The sequence below is a fragment of the Stenella coeruleoalba genome (genome assembly GCF_951394435.1).
Source record: "Stenella coeruleoalba genome assembly, chromosome: 4".
Taxonomy (NCBI): Eukaryota; Metazoa; Chordata; class Mammalia; order Artiodactyla; family Delphinidae; genus Stenella; species Stenella coeruleoalba.
Window position 1 is genome coordinate 34,062,367 of NC_137149.1, and position 23,520 is coordinate 34,085,886.

The window sequence follows — 23,520 nt, forward strand, 5'->3', positions numbered from 1 at the left end:
AGAAGTGAATGGATTCTGGATGCATTTTGGAGGCAGAAATGAAACTTCCTGGTGATGGATTAGATGTGAGGGAATGAATAAAACGGAAGAAGAAACCAGGATATGCCTAGAGTGTTATTCTGAGCCACAAGGTTGATGATGGTGCCATTTGCTGAGACAGGGGTGAATGGGAGTAACAAGATTGATGGGAAAATTATGAGTTCGGTCTTGAACAAGCTAAGTTTGAAATGCATATTATCATTCAAATGGGTATACTAGGCAGGCAGTTGGGTATAAAAGTCAAGAAGTAAGAGGTCTAAGCTGGAGTTAACTTTGAGCTGTGTCAGCCTATCAGTGGTATTTAAAGCCATAGGACTCCATGAGATTATCTTGAGAGTACAGTTAGAGAAGGTGGCCTAAGATGGGGGCTGAGAAATCTTTAGAATTTAGAGGTCCTAATGAGAAAGAAAAGACAGCAAGATGACCCAAGAGACAGCCAGAAAGATAGTGACATAACCATTTCCTGAGTGACCTATTTAACTCCCATTCTCTCAAGTTGCAGATCGATCTCAGATCTCTACTTCTAGTCCTCAGCAGAGTTGCTAATTTAAATTTGCAATTGTCTCCTAGTCATCTACATACTCCAAACCAAATTCATTGTCGTTTGCTCCAAATTTGTCCTCTCTTTTATGTATTTCCTATCAGAGTGAGTGGTAATATCATCTACCCAGTTACTTAAGAAGAAACCCTGATGTTCAATTCTTTCTTTCCTTTTACAAACATCCCAGCAAATACGAAGTATTATTGTCTCAACCTTCTCATTGTCCCTGGAATCCATAGATTATCCACATCCTCATTCTTACTATCATGGCTCTTACTGTCACCATCTCATTCCTGGATTACTACAACAGGCCATTAAATGGCCTTCTTGCCTCTGGTCTTCCCTTTTTGCCTATTCTCTACACTAAAGCCCAATGCTGAACACCATTGCTTCTCCACTTACTCCCATCCTTCAGTAGATCCTCTTAGCCTTGATACTCCTTAATCCCCTTAATATGACCCTAAAGCTATCAGGATCTGGCTGTGACCTCTCTCTAAACGTTTCTCTCATGGCCATTTGCCCCAGCCTCTTATTGATGTATTTATAATTTATAGTTCCTTTAACCCAGCAGCTTCTCTGGCCCCTGTGCCTTTGCACATGTGGTCTTGTCCTTCTCACCGTAACAAATCTTCCCCATCTCCTTCTTCTTCACCCTTCCCATTCTGAACAAATTAATCCTCATTTATTCCATTTAGATATTAGTGTAGACAGTACTTCCTCTAGGAAACTAAATGACTTTCTAAGGGAGTGCTAGATGCTCTCCAGGATGTTCCAGGAACACCTTGTATTTCTCCTCATCATAACACTTAACACACTATGTATCTGCCTATTTCCTTCTCTGCATCCTCCACCAGGCCTTAAGCTTCTTGCAGAGAAGAAGCTGTCTACTGGTTTCATAGTCATAATCATAATACTTAACCCAATATCTGGCAGAAAGTAGGCACTCAGTTATGTGTGGAGTGAATGACTGTGTATACATATTCTCTCTCCTACTGGTTTATAGGAATCTTAATATTTTCATTTAGCAATTAGGCCTTTTAACACAGAAATTTATTTTAGTGACTAAATGCATTAAAAACTAGAACACACAGTACTCTATAAAGAGAAAAAGTACTGTCAGGTGTAGATAGGATACTACCTGACAAAAAAATAACACCTAGTTATTGAATTAGCAATTGAGGAAAAATTAAGTTTAAAATCTCTTCCCATACATGTTTATTTTCAACCCAGGTCCCAACACACACACACACACACACACACACACACACACAAATCCTCAAAAAAACTACTTTGACTACAATATAAATTGTTTGGATTTTAGCACATTAGATACAAGTGCAAGGGCCTCACGTAGGGGTTTGGAGTCCTTAATTCCCTTGGTGACTCCTCTGGTTATCACTAACAAGGTTTGTCCTTCTTTGACTCAGTTATTTTGGACTCCCTAGGGGCAAATTCCATGTCTTATCTACGTTCCCTCCCAACCTGAAAGCCTAGCACAGATATGCAGAAGGCACTCAAAAACTGCCTGTTCACTGAATGAAAATAGAAGAGATATGATTATTCTTGATAGGCTCCACTATAAACAAACCAACCAACCAAACTGAAATATCAGTAAAATATCTATAACTAAATATTTTATGTCACATGGGGAAAATATTAGCGTCTTGGTGTTCCCAGATAATTAGAAATAAACGCTTTAGTTTTCTGCATCTGTTTAAAATAGTAATTTTATAGCTACACATTGAAGATTTCTCAATTTTCTTAAAGACATCTTTTATTAATAAAATATCTTCACTGTGGAAGAGTAAAATCACGTATTTAATTCCATTAAGAAATGCAAAAACATATGTGAGACATCTGCTGTCAGATTTCTATTCTGTTCCCATTGTGCCAAACCAACCTGGCATGTATTCTATTTTAGTTAAAAGAAAGTTCAGTCATGAACCTGTATCAAAGGGCACAAAGGATTTAGACCTCTAAGTTTAAAAGTCAGTTCAGCTGACTATTTAACATAAAGACCTAAAGGCAATGAGTTCTGTGTCCAGGATCATTCAGAGCAGCTCAGTTAGGGTAAGGACAGATATTTCAAATTTCCTCGCAGACAAGGCTGAAGGCTTGTTTTGATTCAGAAACCTGTTATTACACTTGACTCATCCTAGAGCAAATTCAAACTTCAAATACTGCTACTCAGATTAATTTGGAGTTATATTGGTACAAACAATCACCCTTGTGGGATAACTCATAGTTGGAATGAATGCCAAAGGTGAATGCATAAACAATATTCACACAGACATTCATCCCAGTGTATTCAGTTCTGCTGAAAGCGGCCTCCGCCCAAACATAGACACCATGCATCAGGCATCTATTTGTATTTCTGCTGTGCAAGTTGTAACGTATTAAATACCAAACTTAATTAAACTGGCATGCATTTTAATTGTTTTCCACTAGATGCTGAAATTTAATAGCTTTGTCCTTTTATTCTAGTTCACCTAAAACACTTATCACTATTTGAATTTGAGATTACATTTGCTGACAGTTCAGTTCTTTGGTGGAAGGAGACTGGTTTTAATTGGTACCAAGTTTCCTGCTGTTTCCTCTTCATTATGACAGGTCACTATGTCAAAAAAACAGGAAGACACCAAAGAATAGAATTAATGCTAAATTAATCCCAAACATTGAGATTAATTGGAAACACTATCTACTCACCATTGTGCCTTTACACACTCCTGTTTTACTTTTCGTCATCCTATAAGCTAGTAAACAAAGTTGGGCTTGCTCAGCAACTTTTCTATGATTGGAAAAGATGTAAGAAATATAAAAGGGTTAAGTGGTTAAATAAAGATGCCCTAATCAGCTTTTTAAAATTGCTGCACATAAAAATAAATCAAGTCTCTCTGTATCCCTTATACTTAATGGCAAGAAAAAGAATTAGATAATAAAAATAAATGAGAAAACCAGAGTTTCCCAATTTGGGAAGTTGATTCCTCAGAGGACTCAAAATGTAATTCAGAGGAAGATGCTGGAGAGTCCTGCTCAATGCTGGCCAGTTGGATTGTTCACAAATTGAACGATTTGTTTAATTTTTCCTGAAAATTGTTCTACCGGTTCCCACCAAACCAAAAAAGCATAGGAAAATATTCTGATACATTAGAAGAGGGAGCTTTACTCATTCTGCTAATGCCTAACAACGTAACAAAGGCTGCCTTCCACAGCAGAAAAAAAAAAGCTGGGCTCTTTTGCCCTCAGAAACCATAGACATGCAGTATTGCTATCTTGACCAGCCATTTCAGTTCCCTCTTATGTTCCCTTAATATGGACACTGAAACTGAAGTCATGGCCAAAACAAAGTGAATGTGCTCTCCACTTGTCTTTTAAAACTCCCTCCTCCTTCTTCAGCATACCAAAGAACTATGCAATACAGGATCTTGTTTAAAATCTGATGGCTATTCTGGATACACTTCAAATGGTAGCAAATCCAGTTTTCTGCACTCCAGTTTCAGCTCTTCACTCTCCTTTTATGTAGTAAAACTAGAAACTCATAAGATGGTAAATTTTTGCCTTAATTTTCTTATGTATTTAAGAAAATTCGTTCCAACATTAGTTCCTAAGCACTGAGATCCTACTGAGGATCTTAAGAAAGCAACTTGGTCCCCTCTTTCTAGCAAAATTTATGGAAAACTTCCAGTGAGCTTATAGATTCTCATAAGCGAATGCTTAGGATCCTGATCAGTTAGAGTTTAGCTCTTTGGTTTCATCTGAAGAGTTCAACTTGAATTGGAAATGTTAAAAAAAAAAAATTACTCCAAAAAAATTTGGCTTATTTTTATCCTTGTGAGACTGGCTGATAATTTATTCTCTCTTCTTGAAAGCTTGCTTTCTATTTTGAATTTCCTTGAAAGCAGCATCCAATATTAAATTCATTTAAGAAACTAATTTTCATCATGTTCACGAACAAATTAGGCTGGAGGACTTGTAGAAATGGTAACATAAGAGCAGATATCCAAGCCCTCTTCCCATTAAATGACTGAAATAATTTTTTTAAAATTTGGCAAATATCCTATATAAGCACTAGAGTCACTAGGGAATAGTGACAGCTGATAGGCAGAAGTTTTGAGAAATTTCTGGCTAAAATGCAGACAAATCCACATTAAAGGACATCTCTAAGAGTCTAATCACAGCCCCTCTTCCTAAACCAGCTGTAGAATGTAGAAAACCCCAGCCAACTGCCCCAACAACCCTTCCTTGGAGGCATGCGTTGTGGTAGTCAGGGCTAACAGGAGAGAGGGAGACTTTGCAATGGAAGCCCTCCACCCCTGTACCATAGCTGAGAAGGAACTGGAAACTCAAACAGAAACACAGCAGTGCTGTGGTATCTCTCCCAGTTATGTACTCAAGTGGCCGGCTCACCCTGATATAGGGAAGTTTCTTTTCATCCAAAGTTTCCCTCCTAATATATAGCAGGAAGAGCTAAAGGTGAGGGAGGCTTTGGAGAAACAGGTAAGTCTTCTTTAAACACAAAGCAGCCAAAGACAGCAGTGTTGAAGAAAGGAAATACGTACAAACTCACCAGACAGAGACCACCTATGGGTGGCAGGACTCTTCTCTAACCCAGCCCCTCACTTAGAGTGGGCTTACCCTGGCAAGAGTGTTCAATTTCCTAAACTGGTAGGGTTTACTGGGGGAGGAAGGTACCAAAGAGACAGAGCTCTTCTCCAAGTTGTCTGAAGTTGCAAAACAGAAAATCAGACAAACCCAAATTATGAACCTGGACTAGTGGCCATGACAAATGAAAGACAGATACAAAGGGGAATAGGAGGGAGGGAGCTGATCTCTTAAGCAATATTTTCAACAAATAGAACTTTTACCATGATAATGTTCTAAATGTCCCACTAAAACAGTCTAAGAAGATTCTATCACACTTTTGTGGTAGTAGATGAATCAGCCCTGCTGATTCAGATGAATCATTCAGATGAATCAGCTAAATAGGGGAAACAAATCCAGAATGGTACCTATAAAAATATACTTCAACTAAAAGAAAAAATAAGCATATTACTCAACAGTAGAAGAAGAGCATGCTTAAAGAAATGATTTGCTAGAATCATTTGTGTTCTAGAAATTAACCTTAGACCTCACGTGCCTTGTGCTGCCAAAGGAAGTTTTCATAGGTACTCTTTGAAACAGATTAATGATTAAATTAGAAAACAGGCTGAAATTAAGAAGGAAATTAAGAAGTTAAGAAAAATAATGCCAGGTAACATAATTCCACAGCAAAATATAAAACAGAATTAAGCTCCGAGACTTCATATTATACTACAAAGCTACAATAATCAAAACAGTATGGTACTGGCACAAAAACAGACATAGATTAATGGAACAGGATAAAAAGTCCAGAAACAAACCCACGTATCTATGGTCAATTAATCTGTGACAAAAGAGGCAAGAATATACAATGGAGAAAAGACAGTCTCTTCAATAAATGGTGCTGTGGAAACTGGACAGCTACATGTAAAAGAATGAAATTAGAACATTCTCTAACACCATATACAAAAACAAACTCAAAATGGATTAAAGACCTAAATGTAAGACCAGATACTATAAAACTTCTAGAGGAAAACAAAGGCAGAACACACTTTGTTATAAATCACAGCAATATTATTTTGGACCTGTCTCCTAGAGTAATGGAAACAAAAGCAAAAATAAACAAATGGGATCAAATTAAACTTAAGAGCTTCTGCACAGCAAAGGAAATCATAAGCAAAATTAAAAGACAACTTAGGGAATGGGAGAAAATATTTGCAAATGATGTTACTGACAGGGACTAATTTCCTCCAAAAGATACAAACAACTCATACAGCTCAGTATTTAAAAAACAAGCTGGGGGGCTTCCCTGGTGGTGCAGTGGTTGAGAGTCTGCCTGCCGATGCAGGGGACACGGGTTCGTGCCCCGGTCTGGGAGGATCCCACATGCCGCGGAGCGGCTGGGCCCATGAACCATGGCCACTGGGCCTGTGTGTCCGGAGCCTGTGCTCTGCAGCGGGAGAGGCCACAGCAGTGAGAGACCCACGTGCCACAAAAAAAAAAAAAAAGAAAAAAAAAAGCAAAAACAAAACAAAACAAAACAAAAAACAAGCTGGGCAGAAGACCTAAACAGACACTTCTCCAAAGAAGACATACAGATGGCCAAGAGGCACATGAAAAGATGCTCAATATCACTAATTATCAGAGCAATGCAAATCAAAACTACAATGAGGTATCACCTGACATCAGTTAGAATGACCATCATTAAAAAGTCTACAAATAATAAATGCTGGAGAGGGTGTGGAAAAAAGGGAACTCTCCTATACAGTTGGTGAGAATGTAAATTGGTGTAGCCACTATGGAGAACAGTATGGAGCTTCCTTAAAAAGCTAAAATACGTTACCATATGAACCAGCAATCCCACTCCCAGGCATATATCCAGAGAAAACTAATTTGAAAAGATACATGCACTCCAATATTCATTGCAGCATTATTTATAATAGCCAAGATGTGGAAGCAACCTAAGTATCCACTGACAGACGAATGGATAAAGAAGACGTGGTACATATATACAATGGAATATTACTCAGCGATAAAAAGGAACAAAACTGGGTCATTTGTAGAGACGTGGATGGATCTAGAGACTGTCATACAGAGTGAAGTAAGTCAGAAAGAGAAAAATAAATATCGTATATTAACGCATATATGTGGAACCTAGAAAAATGGTACAGATGAACCGGTTTGCAGGGCAGAAATAGACACAGATGTAGAGAACAAACATATGGACACCAAGAGGGGAAAGCGGCGGGGTGAGGGGGGTGGTGTGATGAATTGGGAGACTGGGATTGACATATATACACTAACATGTATAAAATGGATAACCAATAAGAACCTGCTGTATAAAAAAAATAATAAAATTCTAAAATTAAAAAATAATAATAAATAAATAAATTTATCTCTACTTAAAAAAAAAAAGATTCTTACCCCTGAGGAAGAGAGTTTCTTTAAACATCCTAAGGAAACAGTGTGATTAGTTTTCTAATAGATTATATGCAACATGCTTTGGAGACACAGAAAAGAAAGGGGCTAAGTTTACCTCAAGGAGTTGGGATGACTTCACAGAGGTTGTATATTCCTTATTATATCGAAAACTTAAATCTTGCCAAGGACATTTCCTCAACATTCTTAATCATGGTTCTGACTCTTTTTGGTATTACCTACTGCTCAGCACCATCAGTAGTGTAATTAAGAGCTAAGGTATATGTGCTTCCCAAAGCCAGGCACTCCCTTCTTTGTGATGAAAATGGCCTTTCTCGGACACAAGCACATTCAATTCCCAACTGTTCACAGTGTTGTTCAGGATATTTTTAAAAACTGGAAATACAATTATTTTCCAGTAAATCCAAAGCCTAAAACCCTCTCCTACCACTCCTTTCTGGACAATCATCTCCCAAACAAATCTGCTATTTTGTGTATTCTGGTGAAATTATATAAGACAAATAAGAATGTATATGGTCTACGTAAGAATGGAAGTAGTTCTTAACTTAGTATAGCATAATCATATGGCACTATTTTTATCCCTTAAACTTATATAAAATGTTTCAAAGTAACTAACTGGATATTGATAGATAGCACTTTTCCAACTCTCCTCATTTAATAAGTCAATGATAATCATTATTCATCCACCAAACATTTATTACCTAACATGTGCCAAGCACAGTGTTAGGAATCCTAATAGGATAGGAATAAGAGGGAAGTCCAAGTACTTCGTGAGCTCAAACTCCATTAGGTCATTTTCAGTTTACATGGATGACTATGAAATTCAAATGTTTTCACTTACATTTCTTAAGACACTGAAAAATACTTGGCCAGGTATCCCACTGTATTTGATACTTTTACTTACTCATGTTCCGTTTTGTTTCAGAAAATGTTTGTATTTACTATTTTCATTTTGCCTGCTATAGTTAACCGTTCCATGTCTTCACAATAAAATCTTTATGGCGTTAACCTAGTATCTGCTACTTTGTTGACAGCAACCCTATTACAAAACTGTGGACCCCAAAGAGAAAGTACTCTTCAATAAATTATAAATGATAATAATAAAAACCCAAGCCTTGTTATAAAAAGTAAGAGAATATGGCTCAAAATAAGGGCTTAATGTGGCCATTCATTAAATTTATGATGTTACTAAAAATATTAAATGTTATTTAGAAGAGGCCAAAAAACTACTGCCTTTGAGAAAACCAGAATTTCAGAGAAGAAAAATACTAAGGTAATTGAAAACAATGAGTAATTTAAAAATCTATCCTGTAATTTCTTTAAGAATAATATAGTAGTTTATGGAAAAGATTAAAAAAACAAAGTACGAATTACAGATTTTTTTTATAGAGGTAGTCTGTAGCAGTGGGTAGAGAACCACTATGTGTTCAGAGAACTTGAGAGGCAGCGGTGCCAAGTAATTCATCGCTCCACGCTGAAGCAGTCACCTCGCCTCCCAGAAGACTCAGGCTGCTCAAAGGCAAGGGCTAGGAAAACAGAATTAATCATTTGATTTTCATATTAGTTTCAGCATCAGCTATCCATTAAGTAAGATTAATATATGTTATGTAGCCACAGTTTTTACAAGCTTTCTGTAAAAATGAAGTTTGAAGAGATAGCTATGTAGGGACTTATTCATTTATATTTATGAGTCAGGGAACCAGTTCACTGGACATTTACAAAAGGTCAAGGAAGAAAGAAGTTGGGGGTGGATGTTATCTCACAAAATATGCAGTAAATTCTATGGTCACATAAATCTGGAGGGCAGGAGATGGTAATCTATAGATTCTGGATGAAGATGCCCTGTTAATGATAGCATATTTAACTATATTGGCAGGAATTCAACTCTAGCCCCAACTTGGAGGTGACCTTCCATTGCTTTATAGTTTGCTTTGTAAAATCCGTAAGTAGTTCTAAAACCCTCTCAGGGAAATGAAGTTCTTCTTAAAAAAAGCTCACAAATAAGAAATACCCTCACTTTAAGTGCCTGGTTTAAATATTGTCAACTGATAATTTTATTTACTAAAAGCTACTGAGCACTACAATGGGAACAAAAATAAGCATTGCACCAATGCACCCACAATTTATCATTTAAAAAACACCTTTTTGCCTCATATCTATTGTGTTGTTTACTGTCAATGAATGAAAATATAGTATTAAGACTTTCCATAACATTTTTAGGGAATACTTTACATTAAACAATAGGGCAAATAAGATGTATAAGTGTGACCACTTCAATAGGAAAATATTTCTTCTCAATTACATATTTGAAGGGAAAATGGTGCCTTTTTTGAGGAAGAGATAATTTTATTTTCAAGGGCAGTTCATCCAACTTTTAAAAATATATCAAATATAATGTTCTAAATTAAACTCTTGATTTGCAAGTAGTTAAATGATTCAGCTAAATAATTGAATTTAAAGAAGAATTTAATTCTTCTCACTCTCCTGGGGTAGAAGGATTCAACAACAAAGATCTTAATCATAGTATTATTAAGTGTCTCAAGTTATAATTATCTCATGAACATAAAACTTAGAGCCTGAACATAAAACAAAAAATAAGCAACTGAGTAAAGTCAAACTTCCTTTTCAGTTTGGTGAAAAGTATGACCTACGTATTACATATTTATATTCATATCAGACACATGGTTTCTGACCTACTGACCAGCAGGAAGCAGTGTGTCCAGACAGGGAGGAAAATGGAAAATGGTTAAAGAGTAGGAGGGAGGAAATGAGAATTAAGTGGAAAGGTAATTAGGGGTTGAATGAACATATAACAAGTAGAGACACAGCAGATCTTTTAAATTAATATACCTTTTTCTACATTCACAAAATAAAACTCTTGAAGGAATTTTCGAAATAGAAATAACTGATGAACTGAGGCTCAGAGAAACAACAGTGGAAGTTTAAAGCTTACTTTTTTTTCCTGATGTCCTCTAAAAACAAATTCACAGGTTTTCATATCAATGTCCACTGTGCTATCATTCTGACCTTTGTATTCTAATGTGACTTAAACCAAACCACCTTGGGTTTAAATGATCTATTATCAAGAGTATTATCTGCTATACCTGATAAACTAGCTAAATGGAAAATCAGTCTACCAATGCGTCAAAGATGATAAATACATTATCTGCAGAACCAACAGGAAAGTGTTTTCTCTCTCCTTCAGTAAAGGCAAAAGTAACCACAAATTCAGGAGTGAGACAATTGCTTCTACATGTTCAAGCCTACCTTCTAATATGGGGTCCCCAATCCCCGGGCCGCACAGCAGGAGGTGAGCGGTGGGCGAGTGAGCAAAGCTTCATCATCTGCCGCTCCCCATCGCTCCCCATCACTTGCATTACCACCTGAACCGCCCGCCACCACCCCATCAGTGGAAAAATTGTCTTCCACGAAACTGGTCCCTGGCACCGAAAAGGTTGGGGACCACTGTTCTAATACACCCTTAAGTTCATGGTTCATCACTGTGTCCAACTCACTTAAAATGATTCCAGTAAGGCCTGCCAGTTCAGAGTTGCCTCCTCTTTTAGGGGAGGAGGGTAGAGTGAATCTTAATCTTCTTCAGCTGCCTATCTTGATCCAGAACCTCCAGTCCATGGGAATCATCTAATTATACCACCAGTTGTAAATATAAAAAGCTAGCTTTTAAAGTTTTAAAAGTATGGTGTTATGTAATGAAAGTAGATTCTTTTCTCCTATCAAGTAAGATGTACAATGCCTCTACTTTCCAGAGGAGAAAGTTAAAAACAGAGAAAATAAAGGACATCACAAATGAGAGTTGTTCTAAGTTTTAGGTAAGACTTAAAAAATATACATAGGGGCTTCCCTGGTGGTACAGTGGTTAAGAATCTGCCTGCCAATGTAGGGGACACAGGTTCGATCACTGGTCTGGGAAGATACCACATGCCATGAAGCGACAAAGCCCGTGCAACACAACTACTGAGCCCGTGGGCCACAACTACTGAAGCCCATTCGCCTAGAGCCCGTGCTCCGCAACGGGAAGCTACCGCAATGAGAAGCCCGTGCACTGCAATGAAGAGTAGCCCCCGCTCGCCCAAGTAGAGAAAGTTTGCACGTAGCAACAAAGACCCAATGTGGCCAAAAATAAATTAAATAAATAAACTTATTAAAAAAAATATATATATATACACACACACACATAAATATATATGACTTGTTCTCTCAATGATCATCCAATTTTTAAAAAGAAATTTTATCAACATTATAATCAGTAATATCAAAGAAAACAGAGGTCATGCTTATAAAAGTTACAGAGAAAATGAAAGAGAAAGCAGAAACATAAATAGAATGAAAAAAGATTTTCATAAACTTGCCTAGGCTTAAAGGAGGGACTAAAAATAACAAGATGCAATTTACTAAATTAAATGTTAAATTTTTCAACATTGATTTAGAAAATCACAGTCCCAAAGTAAGGATGAAAGAGATTTGGTTTATCAGCTGCTTCTGTGAAAAAAAAAAGACAAGTTACACTGCAACTTTAATGTGTGGCCTTGTGGCAAGAAAGCCAAGTGTGCTTTGAGGCCATATTAATGGATGTGAAGTGTCCAGAAAACTAGGAGAGAGACGTATGATGACCTGATCACAACTATTTAAAATACCGAACACCAAACTTTAATATTTAAAGGACCAGTACATAACACAGGGATCCAACATTCTTCAACAAATGCTGATTTTACCTTAACAGAATACGAAACAGAACATTCCAAAAATGTACTCAATTACTGCATTCCTATTAGAAAAATCCAATCTAGAATAGTCTTTTGTAGAAAGGTAGTAAAGAAGATTCCAGCACGGCATGAAAAGGGAATAATTTTTTTTTTAAGTTTTAAAATATATAACTTTTCTTCAGTTATAGCAATTATCTAAACATTTATTTTCTCATAAAATATGGAAACTGCCCCTTTTAACTCCTGGCCACTTTTCTCCCCATATCTCCCCCTTCTGCTTTCATTACAGCCCTCAATAAACATTTGAAGTAGGCATTTTATGATATATTCCAGTTGTATGACACATATTAATGAAGAGAAGTACCTTCTACAGCATTAATAAAATTTAAACTAAGTTTTAAAAAATATTTTGATATTAAGTTATCTTCTTTTCTATAGGATTACAACCCCTTCACTCAATCAAAACATATTATTTATTTAATACTTACTATGCACTAGGCATTCAGATGTGCTTTCCTCCCTTGCTACTGCAGGAAAATTACTAACTGAATAATCATTATACTAATTTCTATTTTTAAAATGTCTTAAAAAGACTCATTTTGAGAAGGTAGAACTTTTGAAAAAATGGAAAGGGACAACTAAAATACAAAAAAAATAAAAATTAAACCCCACCTATCTCTTAACTTTAAAAACGTATATAACAACAAAACAAAAAGACAACCTACAGATGGGAGAAGATATTTGCAAATGATGCTACCGACAATGGACTAATTTCCAAAATATACAAACAGCTCATACAGCTTAATATATTTAAAAAAATCAAAGACAACTTATGGAATGGGAGAAAATATTTGCAAACAATGTTACTGACAGGGATTAATTTCCTCCAAAATATACAAATAGCTCATACAGCTCAGTATCAAAAATTAATTAATTAATTAAAAACTGGGCAGAAGACTTAAATAGACATTTCTCCAAAGAAGACATACAGATGGCCAAGAGGCACATGAAAAGATGCTCAACATCACTAATCATCAGAGAAATGCAAATCAAAACTACAATGAGGTATCACCTGACATCAGTCATAATGACCATCATTAAAAAGTCTACAAATAATAAATGCTGGAGAGGGTGTGGAGAAAAGGGAACCCTCCTACACTGTTCGTGGGAGTATAAATTGGTGTAGCCACTATGAAGAATAGTATGAAGCTTCCTTAAAGCTAAAAATGGTTTTACCATATAAACCAGCAATCCCAATCCTGGGCATATATCCAGAGAAAACTCTACTTCTACAAGATACATGCATCCCAATGTTCATTTTCTTTTTTAAATGGGAAAACAATCGTTTTGTTTGTTTTTTAACATCTTTATTGGAGTATAATTGCTTTACAATGTAGTGTCAGTTTCTGCTGTATAACAAAGTGAATCAGCTATGTGTATACATATATCCCTATATCTCCTCCCTCTTGCGCCTCCCTCCCACCCTCCCTATCCCACCCCTCTAGGTGGTCATAAAGCTGATCTCCCTGTGCTATGCAGCTGCTTCCCACTAGCTATCTATTTTACATTTGGTAGTGTATATATGTCAATGCTACTCCTTCACTTCGTCCCAGCTTACCCTTCCCCCTCCCCGTGTCCTCAGGTCCATTCTCTACCTGTGTCTTTATTTCTGTCCTGCCCCTAGGTTCATCAGAACCAGTTTTTTTTAGATTCCATATATATGAGTAGAGTCTGTCATACAGAGTGAAGTAAGTCAGAAAGAGAAAAATAAACACATCCTAATGTTCACTGAAGCTCTATTTACAATAGCCAAGATGTGGAAGCAACCTAAGTATTCATCAACAGATGAATGGATAAAGAAAATGTGGTACATATTGGGTTGGCCAAAGAGTTCGTTTGGTTTTATGTACAAATAAAAGACACATTTTTCATTTTCACCAAGAATTTTACTGAACACTGTATTCACTAACCCAACAAACTTTTTGGCTATCCCAATATATACAATGGAATACTACTTAGGTATAAAAAAAAGGAATGAAATAATGCCATTTGCAGCAACATGGATGGACCTAGAGATTGAGAAAGACAAATATATGTGATATCTTGTGGAATCTAAAAAAATGACACAAATGAACTTATTTACAAAACAGAAATAGACTCACAGACATAGAAAACAAACTTATGCTTACCAAAGGGGAAGGGGGGGTGATAAGTTAGAAATTTGGGATTAACAGATATACACAACTATATATAAAATAAACAAGGACCTACTGTATAGCACAGGGGATTATATTCAATATCTTCTAATAACCTATACTGGAAAAGAATTTGAAAAATAATATATATTGTGTGTTTGTGTGTGTGTGTAACTGAATCACTTTGCTGTACACCTGAAACTAACACATTATCAATTAACTATACTTCAAATTTTTTTTTTTTTTGTGGTACGTGGGCCTCTCACTGTTGTGGCCTCTCCCATCGCGGAGCACAGGCTCCGGACGCGCAGGCTCAGCGGCCATGGCTCACGGGCCCAGCTGCTCCGCGGCATGTGCGATCTTCCTGGACGGGGCACGAACCTGTGTCCCCTGCATCAGCAGGCGGACTCTCAACCACTGCGCCACCAGGGAAGCCCAACTATACTTCAAATTTTAAAATGTTTTTTTAAATAGTATGAAACTGAATAAAGGAAAAAAATCTTTTTGAGACCATCTGGTTTTATACTTCAAAGAAATATATATATCAAAAGGCTAAACATTTTTTTGTTCTAAATGAAATACATTTAAAATTCCAAAGTATTCAATCCTGCATTTGATGCGGGAAGTTTATTTACCCTCCTCTGAAGCTATGGATTTTAATAATCACGTCACTGTTTGGTTAGGGAACCTGGAGCTCAGAGGTCTTTCCTGAAATGCTCTCTAGAGATCCAGCGTATCGATTTAGCCCTGTAAGCTTGCATACACTCCCAGCTATGTCCTCATAACATCGCAAGGCACCTAGGCAGCACTGCCAAACACATGGCTTCCCACAAGGGCCTACATTCTAAAGTACACTGACCAATCTTTCTCCTTTCACCTGAGAGTGAAAAACAGAAAACAAAAAACTGCTAGGTCAGAAAATCTATCGTCAACTAAACTTTCTGGAATTTTCTAAACATTTCCTGCATTCATGTCTCAACAAACAAGGTCTTGAGTGTGTTTATTCATTAAAATTATCACCCAATAGACACCATATATTATCCATAACAGCTTTCAAATTTCTCTTCCTATAGTGAAGCATTTATGTTCACCAATACTACTGGAATTAGAATATCCTTAAAGTCTCCCAAAACAGCCAACAAAAGCACAAATCCCAATTGTAATCAATTTATTTTCGGTAGGACACTTTAGGGAAAAAATATATAAGCATCAAATGTTACTTTTACAAATGTTAGCTACAACTGAGTATCTCTGAGATTCAAGCTCTGAAACAAGGTAATTTTGTATACAAGATTACCATGTCTAGACACTGTAAGTTCCAACTTCTTACCCTCTCAGTTCCTCTCACACCCCACCCCCACTTAATGGGCAGGTGCTGAATCTATTTTAAGAAGGAGCCAGAGGGGACAAGGAAGAACAGAAGATATGATCACAAAGTGAATTCCTTCTTTTGAAGAGTGTGATTAAGTGCCTACTATGTAACCAAACACTGTGCAAGATGTTAGGAATGGAAGATAAGATACAGCCTTTGTCCTAGGGATTTCAGAGAAGACAGGCACACAGGACTACAGAAAGTGTGATGTTTGAGGGACAATAAATGCCACAAATATGAGGTTTTGCTGATGAGAAACCTGAGCTGGGGCTCTATGGCAAAAGGACATTTAACCAGGAGAGGAACAAGTACAAAGATTTGAATGTGTGAAATACAATGTTATGTTCAAGGCCTATAGTTAGGAAGAATTATACCACACAATCTGAGGGACAGTCAATATGGTGACAAGGAGGTTGAAGAGTAATCAAGAGCCAGATCAGGAATATTAAATACAGAGTTTGATCTACTTCCTATAGGTCAATGGTTTTCCAAACTGAGTTCTTTAGATAGCAAGAGTTCACAGAGCTGTTCAGGGCCACACTGGCTGAAAAGGGGGTAGGTAGGTGGCCCTATGAGTCCCCACATTGTATCCATTTCTGCACTGACCAGATGAACTTCATTTTAATTGTAAAAACTTTGCAAGGAAGGTGGGGTAGGGGGTGGTGCTTCCACTGCTTTAACAAAGTTCAACAATAGGTATCCATCAAAGGGTATTAAGAAGGGAGTATACATGGTTATATTTGCATTTAAGAATGAGCACACTAGAGCACTTTAAATTGACCAGCAGGTGGAAAAAAGAATAAAAGAACAGAAGCAGAGGGAACAATAGGAAATGATTAATTCATGCAGAAAGGAAATTAAGAGTGGTAAGAATAAGTAGAGGTGTGGACAAGCTGGATTTGGGGGTGTGGGTGGAAAAGAAAGTGGTAGAAGTTCCTGTCCAACAAGTTCAACGTTCTCAATGAAGTAAGAAGCAAGCTGGCTGGAAGAATTTAAGGAAAGATGGGTGTGTACATGTGCAAGTGGGGGAGGCATTCAAGATCTGGAAAAGATGGCCAAGGTTGTTTTTTGTTTGTTTATTTAACTTATTTATTTATTTATTTGGCTGCACTGCGTGGCATGTGGGATCTTAGTTCCCTGACCAGGGATTGAACCCATGTCCCCTGCAGTGGAAGCGCAGAATCTTAAGCACTGGACTGCCAGAGAAGTCCCTTGTTTTTGCTTTATAAAGTCCCTTTAAAACCACCACTAAGATTCAAGGACTGTATGTGTTCTTGGTTGAAAATTACAAAATTGTTATACACATATACAACATTAACTATACGATCATAGATTCTCCCAGAAACCCATTACTTGTTCTCTTAATCTTTTCAACATTAAAAAAGCCAAGAGAACAAATTAATTTCACACTTTGAGGAAAAGGTTTGGTTAGAGTAACATCTGTAACAATGGGTAAACATTTCTAGTGCCTTTAGCTGCACTGCAACTTTCTTTCAGAACACAAAGTGTTTTCACCAAGACTCTTTCATTTATGCTTAAAATATCCTATGAGATCAATAGAGGCAACTGATGCTTCACCTTTTGATAGGGAAACCGAAACACAAGAATGGTGAAAATAACTTTCATAGGGTGCAGTCTATTTTAGCATGGCTGACTCGTTCCAAACTCAAATATGTGTCATATGTGGACAGGCACTGATGCCAAAAGTGTTAATAGTGTTATTTGTGAATTTAGGGACTGCCAAAGCTCTCAGCAGAGTCCCATGAGAACGTCAATAGTCTTCTATAATTCACTCTCTTGGGACATAGAGACCATGAGACCAATCTGGGCCTTATATGCATATAAGACAAGATACCACAGGTAACAAAGATTTTGCTTTCACATGGTTCAGTCATGACTTGTATTATAATGAGGCATGTATAATGGCGAGAGTAAAGAAATGTATAAAGAAAGAATTGTAGCACTGTTGTTAATAGAAAAATAAAATTTTCTCTTTTAAGTATACTTCTAATAATTTAGAAAATGACATTTTATTAAAATTTTCTCTTTTAAGTATACTTCTAATAATTTAGAAAATTACATTTTATTAAAAATAAGAAAATATTTAATAACAAATAGATGGGTAGAAAAAATAATAGTTTGAAGGGTGCAGTTTGAAGAGCACTGCCTTGGATGATCTCTAGGGTCTTTTTTTTGTTTAAAGTCTTATGACTCAAAGGATAAATTAATCAGGCTTGTTAGAACAATGACGATGGATTTCAGTTTATAAGACTGGCCTATAAGGAAAGGATAATTGAAGTCTTAATTTTAAAATGTAGGTGGTGATTTAAATTTGAGAAGGCAAAAGGCATTTTCCTTCTGAAAAATAAACAGAAAATAGGTACAATGATAGAAATAACTGTTCCATCTCAAACTACTGAAGAGACAGAAAGATGACATTTAAAATCAGGAAACATTGGGCTTCCCTGGTGGCACAGTGGTTGAGAGTTCGCCTGCCGATGCAGGAAACACGGGTTTGTGCCCCGGTCCGGGAAGATCCCACGTGCCACGGAGCGGCTGGGCCCGTGAGCCATGGTCGCTGAGCCTGCGCGTCCGGAGCCTGTGCTCCACAATGGGAGAGGCCACAACAGTGAGAGGCCCGTGTACCGCAAAAAAAAAAAAAAAAAAAAAAAAAAAAAAAAAAATCAGGAAACATCAATAATCACTATAGGTGGGAGAATCTAAGCATATAGAATGACCCTCTTCCAGTTTTACCAATGCTTCTTTGACCCTTTCTAAACAACTTAGATCTGTTTCATGAGAGAGGGTAAAAATGTCCACATTAATTAGAAAAATGGCTATAAGACAGTGTGAATGGGCAAATCCAAAACTTCTAACTCTATTCTCCCCAAGCAATCTGGCAAAATACAAATCAGTAATATTTCCTACAGATGGCATGGGGAGCAGGGGATGGGGAGCTGTCAATATGGAGACGTGGAGCTAGTCCAGGTTCTGCCAATAACTAATGACATGAACTTAGGGAAGTCATGTATCATTTCTGGGTACCCTATTTCCTATAATCTCCTATAATGCCAACACTTCATTGGTCAATTTAAAACTTGAAAAATCTGACATTTCTTCTTAATCTCCTATGTGCTATTAGCAGTTAAATCATCATTTTTCTTTAAAACATATCAAATCTCTCTTCTCTTTTCTGCCTTATCTTTATTATCATAATCCATGTTCTCAACCTCACTCCGAAATTCCTCCAACAACTTCCACCATCTCCCTACTCTTCTCAACTTGTCAAAATAATAATATCGCTAGAGACCCGAATTAACCTCGTTACTTACCTCCTCCAGTTGTTCCTCAATATGTGTACAATGGCATGTAATAATCTTTAGACTGGCTTTAGGGTTTTATAAAAATTGACCTCACCTACTTTTCCATCTCCTTTCCCACTACTTGCCAACTCTGTACAAGGTTGCCTGCCCTCGCCCCTTTCCTAGTGCACCCCCTGCCCTTAAAGCCAACATCCTTATTTTATTCTATCTCATGCTGTTTCTCCTCCACTTCTGTCACTGGGATGTCATTCCTTATTGTTTATTTGTTTTATGGCTGATGGTGTGAGGCTACATGATTGTGAACTCTATAAAAATAACTTTAGAACTTTTTCTTTGGAGTTTTTTTTTTTCTTTCAGCTTCACTGAGGTATAACGACAAATAAAACTATATAAGGTATACAATATGATGATTTGATATATACACTGTGAAAGAATTCCCCCCATCAAGTTAATTACTGCATCCATCACTTGACACATTTAGGTTTTTTTTTTGTTAAATTGTTTTGGTTTTGTTTTTTGGTGAGAACATTTAGGTTGTGCTCTCTTGGCAAATTTTAACTATACAACACAGTATTGTCAACTATAGTCATCATGTTATATATTAGATTTTCAGACTTTATTCATCTTATAACTGAAGGTTTGTACCCTTTTACCAACTATCCAAATTCTTCCCCTCCTTCAAGATCCACAAGCTGCCCCCTTCCTTCATGAAGTTTTCTCTACCTGTTTTAGTCTAGATGGGCCTTGCCATTCTTTGAACTTCCAAAGTTCTTATCTGTATCACTCACTTGCGTACCTGGGTAAATGTTTATTGGTGATACGTGATCAAGCTGTACACGATGTTCTGATTCTCTTTGAATCACTCTGAAAAAACTACTCTAGGGCTTTGTAGTATATTTCTCATCTACCTGAAATGCTCTTCCCCCGTGTAACTTTATGGTATGCGTGTATTCCTTTTTCATGTTTTTACTTAAAAAATAATTTTACCCTGAGGTCTTTTCTGACTACTCTGTCTTCAATTACTAACTCACCATGCCTCCAATTTCCTTTTTCTACCAAAAGTTTTATGCTTTAGCACTTCTTGGTATTCTACCTACTATGCACTTTTATTTATGTCTGTCTCCCACTCTATAAATAAGAGAGACTTTGTTTTCCTCATTAATGCACCCCAGTTCCTAAAGAGTGCCTGGTAGTTGACAGGTGGTCAAGAAATACTTTTGGAATGAATTCATTATTAAAAAACGAAAAGCAAGATTAGTAACAGTGATTAATAATAATAAACAAAGGCTAATATAAAATTGAGAACTTATTATGTGCTAGGCCCTGAACGCATTATCCATATAACATTACATAATTCCATTAGTATTTAACTCTGACATATTTTCCTCCTTGCCAAATAAAACAAGGTTTAAAGAGGTTAAATACTGTTCCCAAGAACACACAGCTAATAGACATTATTAAAAATGAGCCCCCGGCGTATTTAGTACTGAAAATAAGTCCCTGGCTGAGCTTATCCAACTGTAAAAAACTAAATACAAAATTAGATTCTTTTTTGGATATGAGGGAAGAACTCCTTCGGTAGTCACTTGAAAATCTTTTTTTTTTTTTTAATAACAGCTGATATTTTAATTTCCTGTTCTCTTTTCTTGTTAGTAATTTATCTTATACTTTTCCCTAAACTTTTACTCTTCCTTACTCACCCTTCACCACCAAGAAGAGAAAATCTTCTGACTAATGTTATGACTTCACTAAAGAGATAACAATTCTATCTTAAAAATGCGTCTCAGTTCTCATGTTAAGGCCAAGTACAGAATGAGTAGCCACAGTCCCCACAGTGAGAGGTAAAGCAACCACTAAGGCAGGAGGGGAAAAGCAAAGAATGCTTTATTCATAATTACCTAAGATTTTCCAGCATGAGAGGGGAAAGAGGAAGTCTATTTTCAGTGACAATGATTACTCTAAAAACATTAACATGTAAGGGGAAAATTTTCATTCTGAGAGTTACTACTGTGCTGAGATCTCTTTCCCTTACACAGTGACTTAAAATTCCCAGGGCAGAGAGGTAATCTAGGCAGATGCACTTGCCCTGTGTCTTGAAAATGGCAACATCCAGGGATCATGGGAGTTTAACTGAGGACACACTGGAAAGGATTTCTCAGCACCAGGTCAGTCTCTAAGAAGTATCAAGTGGCAGAGCGGATACTTATATCCTCAGGCATCTGGAGTGAGGGAAGAGATTACAGCTACACAGGCTTTTTAGAAGATCTGCTATGCTGAATGTATAAACAAGATTCAGTGAAACTAAAGCTAAATTATCTGCTAAAGAGTTATAGATGGAAAAAAAAAAAAAACCTCATTCTTCCTTTTCTCTAGCTAACGTGCATTTTCTTTTCTACAATGCATCCACAATTTAAACTGGTTTACAGTATAGGCAAAGGTATACATAGTAGAATTCATTCTAGTGTTCATCTTAAATATTTTGGGGAAAAAAGATACATCAGTTCTCTACTTCTATATGTCTATATAAATGATAGTGATGTGATAAAAAAAAAAAACCCTTAAAAAAAACCAAAGAAACCCTTTAGGTTGGGACACTCATTAGCAAAACAAATTGATCTTTATTAAGATCAACTATAAGAACATAATGAAAAAAGTGTCTTTCTCTCAGTACCTCTATTTGTATTTTCAGAAAAATCACGTGAAAAAAATCACATAGGCTCTCCTGAGATCTGTCGTTCTAAACTTTAGTTCTCTGTTCGTTCTACGAAGTCAAACTGTCATGAAACCCAGCTGCCTAGGTTCAAGAGGTACTCACTTTCAGACCAGCAAATAACCACAGAATAGCACTTTTTTTGGGTCCTCAACAAGACTGAGACAAAGTGGCCATAGGTGATGTAAGAATGGAGAAGAGAAATACTGTGACAAGTGGTTAGAGATAGCACCTTCCTCCATGCTTATTATTATATTTGAATGGCTCTTATCTCTCTTTTATTAAACTAGCAAACATTAAGAATCTGATGAAAATCTACCTTTTCTTCAGAGGAAAAAAAAAATGTATGTATCAGTACTTAAAAGTCAGCACACAACTTTAGGGGATTCATAGACCTTAAAATCTAAGCCATGCATACTAAGCACAGATAATAGAGGTATCTGAGAGAGTACAGAGTAACTTAGCGTTGGAGGTTGTAAGAGAGATTGACCATTAAACTGAGAACAAACTTACACTCGCAAACAAGCACCCACTGTCCCCAGTGTCTTACCAGCAGCTCTATCCCTCACTGCGCCTCCTGGGTCATGGCCTGTTGGCTGCTGCGGAGCCCATCTCCTGCTTCCACCCGTGGTAACTCAACAGGAGCGAGGGCAAGTAGACAATCTTGAGAGGGTCTGCTGCTGAATGGTGGCCAGCCTGGAAAAGATACAGTTTGAATATTTTTAAGTTAGCAAAAAGGAACACAGCATGTACATCTGGTATGAAAGCTATTGCGTAGCATTTAAAGGTTTCAGGTGCCTATAATTGGATATTTCCACTATGCCATTGGCTGTGAAAAATACGGGGCTGGAGGATCTTTCTCAAATCAATGAAAGTCCCAACTGCACCACAGTATTTGTCTAATAGTTGTAGAGCAGTTTGCAATATCCAAAGCATCTCTGCTCACATCAGTTTGTGATCACATCTTGATTGTGATAATCAATTAGGTTTGAGACCCACTGGCTTGTATTACTTCATCTGTTGAATATAATAGTTCTCAGCCTTGGTTATAGTTATCACCTTGGGTGTAAAGTTGAGGCCTCACGCTCAGAGATTCTGATTTGTTGGCCTAATATGAAGCCTTGCTCCCCAGGTGTTTCTAAGGTGCAGCCAGGATAGAGAATCATTAGCGTAACTCCTTCTACTTGTTGAGATGTAGCACTAACTTAACTCATAAATAGCAAATGTCTATTCTGAATATACCACATCAAGACAATGTGTTAAGTGCTGTCGGAAAGGTAAAGCATTATAACATGTGACCCTGTGCTCAGGGGCTTTAATTTACCTGGACACATACTTTCAAAAGATCACATAAGAAGATAAATACTTTAAAAATATAACCAAAGTAAGCCTTCACTGGTCAAAGATGTAGTGAAAATCTTGAAATAAGAGGAAAAGTTTAATGCATGAGGAAAGGCTTCTTCTGAGTTTTAAGGGCAGGATGAAATTCAGAGAAAGAGAGAGGCATAGAGAGAGACAGCACTGTTTTCAAGAAAAGACACAGCTGCAAGAATATGCAAAGTAAACTGAAGGATACCTAAAAAGCCCATTCTGATGGGA

The 23,520-nt window shown here is 36.9% G+C and overlaps 1 protein-coding gene across 2 annotated transcripts in view; it reads right to left on the minus strand.

Moving 5' to 3' along the window:
- Positions 1-23,520, minus strand: part of TET2 (tet methylcytosine dioxygenase 2) — a 130,171-nt gene that overhangs the window by 62,979 nt on the left and 43,672 nt on the right. For both annotated transcript variants that reach the window (XM_079920811.1, XM_079920810.1), the window contains exon 2: positions 22,472-22,617. The gene's annotated coding sequence lies outside the window, so the exon portion shown is untranslated. The remainder of the gene's footprint in view (positions 1-22,471; positions 22,618-23,520) is intronic.